Here is a 3481-nt window from a genome sequence, read left to right on the forward strand (position 1 = left end):
GCTCCGCGCGCTCCCGGCGTCCGGGCTTCGGGAGGAGCCGGACTGCAGCGAGAGTGCGTGTGTGGCCCCGACACCCTTTCCTCCGGCCCGACGCCCGCTCTGATGCTGCGCCTCCCTGCCCTCCCCTGGCCTTCCCTGGCAGTGGCGACAGCGGTCGTAGCGCCAACGCGAACCTCCCTCCGGGCGAGGAAAGTGAAGTGGAAACAATGTGAAATTCACCAGCTCTGAAATCAACAAGCTGCCGGCTCCGGTGTTACGGAGCCAGCACCAGCGTCCCCATTTAAAGGGACAGCGCACCCGGTGGAAAGAAAAATAAATGACAGAGGTCGGCACGCCTGTGCCACTTGCTAGTCTGTACTCGGGCTCACGCGCCCAGTGTGGACGTATTTTTTCCTCCAACCAACTCTCCCCACCCCCGTTTGGGGGCAGGGCTAGCCTAGCGCATTGAAGACTTCTTCCGATTTCTAAGGGCGGTGTCCTGGGCTAGGACATCTCCACAGGCGCGTTTCCATCTCTATCCCACGAACACTCATACTTTTAAATAGTGAATGGACCCACCTTAAGGAATGTGAAACCTATCTTCTGCGCTTTTTTGCATAAATTGCCAAACATCGTAGGATTAAGTATATCAAAAAAAAAAAAAAAGGGAATACCCACCCTGTCTTGTATAGACACTCCCATTAACCGCTAAAGTATCCCTACCTTTGGGCTAGGTAACAACTTAGATTTGGGTAACAACTTATTCAAAGGATAATGAGTTCATGGTAGTCCAACGTTCCCTGATGTAAATACCGGAAAACTAAAGTGTGGGGGAGGGGGAAACAGAAGACATTGTTCAGGTTCCAATGATTATTGAATGACGAGGTGAGAGCTTTCTTACTCAACAGACTTCCAGCACCCACTAGTTGCCAGAGTGCGGAGTGGACGGTGAGAAACCAGAGGACAGGGTTCCTGCCATGGAGTTAAGCTTACATGACAAGGCAGATTCAGTCTAAGTCATGATTCTTCTGGATTTCAAAGAGGTTTTAGAGTTTATGAACTACATGACTCTAACAGGAGGCCCACTGGCTCTTAGCACCAAATATTAATCACTGGCCCCTCAGGGACCCTGACTTTTAGAAACAAAGGTAATCTACCTCACTGATCCACCAAAACGGATCTGATTTAAATCAGGCCTTTTTCGTTTTCTTACCTGGGTTCTCACGGCCAAGAATACAAATTTTCTCAGACCTGATCACGTGTTCCTAGGTAAAATGGGAATAATAATAATTGATGTTTTACAGGACATTTTAAAAGAGATTTTTGCTGTAAAGTGCATGCACTCGCTGGAGAGACAGAGACAGAAAGCGAGAAATCACCCATTGGGGGAATGGGCCCACTGCAATCCCTTCTCTCAGTATCTTCAGCATGCACTGGAGAGAGTTTTAAGCCTCCAGGTGTAGGACTCAAACCACTGCTGAACATGTGGGGAGTCCAGCTACGTAACCATTGTGCCATCTGCTGGTCACACACAGGATATTTTTTGAGAGGTTTTTGCTATAGGGCACGTGCGCTTGCCAGAAAGATGGAGAGAGACAGAGAGACAGAAAGCAAGAAGTCACGCCCCCCCCGGGGGGGATGGTCACGCTGCAATCCCTTCTCCTCCATTCTCCTCTAGGGATCTTGGGCACACATGCACACGTGCCCAGCAAGAGTTTCAAGCCACCGGGTCTGGGATTCGAACAGCGGTCAACTACGTGGGAGTCCAGCGACATAACCATTACACCAACTGCTGGTCCCACAAAAGATATTTTTTAAGGGTGTCATGAAATAAAATTGCTTAGTACAAAGGCTGACATCATAAGTACTTATCAGAGGTCAGCTTTTATTAGCTTCTACTATTGTTATGAAATAACTATTTTCCACACTTAGTCTCTATGTTGTTGCCACGGTGATCTTCACGAAATACAGATCTGACCACAGGCATCCCCCTGGAATGCCTCTCCTTTTTAAGCCCTTTCCAGCTTCATACCAAAGTCAATTCCATACCTGCCTTTTTCTGAGAGTATCTCCAAGCCCCTCCCCCCAAGCTAGTGGCAACCTTTTCTTCTTCCAGAACACTTTTTCAGAATCTTTCACATGACCATGATGAATTCCAAGCTTGTTTTATTACAGTTAATGCAAGTTCCAGGCTATGTCTTTTTCAGAGAGAGAGATTTTTTTGCTATAGGGTGCATGCACTCACCAGAGAGATAGAAAGCAAAAAATCACCCCCCCCCACTCCCTTCCAGGGTGCATGGCCAGGCCACAATCCCTTCTCCTTCATTCTCCTCTCAGGATTTTGGGCACGCGCACACATGCTCCTGGTTTGAGTTTTAAGCTGCCAGGTCTGGGACTCAAACCGCAATCCACTAGTCCACTACATGTGAGTCCAGCAATATAACCATTATGCCATCTGCTGGTCCCAAGACTATGTCATTCTGGAGGACAAAGACTATGTCTTACTCATATTCATATTTCCCGTAGCATTTGGCCCTGTGCAGGGTCCTCTATTGAATTTGCAGGGGATGAAGAATTTTGGCATACCAGTTAATATCTCTGCTAACCCCACACGCACACCATCCCCCCCCACACACACACACACATGCACACGGGAAGAGATGGAAGAAAACCTAGAGAAAAAAAGGTATCCCAGGATAGAACTGACGACAAGGGAGAACCGGCTGCAATCCAAGCAAGTTGCAGGAGGAAGGCAAAGTCTCTGTCCTCCTCTGTGCTCCAAAGACCTACCCCAACCACATTGTGCACTACCTTTACAACTGGCTGAAGGTCTATTTGTAAGGCGCACACAGACACCCTTAGGGCAGTGCTTTGGGCTTCCTCTTTGCAATAGGCTTTGTCATTCACTCTGTAGGAAAGAGGGAGGACACCTGCCTCCCTACATGGGGGTACACTAGTGCAGAAGCTACTTCTGGCTTTTGCAGCTCTGCTTCGCTGCCCTGGCTTCTCATCCTGAGACTTCCCTGGCCAGGACTACAAGCCCCACCAGTGGGTGCAACTCCGGCACAAGCTCATCTGCTGCCCGTCAGGGCTGCTTTCCTGATCAACAGCAAGCACCTCTACGACAGCTGACTGAGGCACTGTGCATGCATCACACTGTTCTAGTTCACCTCTAACCTAACACAATTAAGAACACTTCAGGCTGGGGCCGGCAGGGGGTGCAGTGGTCAAGGGTGTTGGACTCCCACATGGCTGACCGCAGTTTGAGTCCCAGACCTAGCCACTTGTGTACGCTTTCTCTGGTCAAATTAAAATAAATAAAGTGAAAAAAAATAATTAAAAATACTTAGGCAGCAAAAAAATTAAGACACTTTTTCTTTGTTACTGTCTAATAGGATGAACGAGGCGCTGCTCTGCCTTGTTGCTGCCTTTCCTAGTGATATCTGCAGGTGCAGGGAGGGCACAGTCAGCAGAAATTACCCACACCTGATTATACCTTAAC

The sequence above is a fragment of the Tupaia chinensis genome, unplaced genomic scaffold, assembly GCF_000334495.1.
Source record: "Tupaia chinensis unplaced genomic scaffold, TupChi_1.0 Scaffold141231_1, whole genome shotgun sequence".
In the NCBI taxonomy this organism is placed as follows: Eukaryota; Metazoa; Chordata; class Mammalia; order Scandentia; family Tupaiidae; genus Tupaia; species Tupaia belangeri.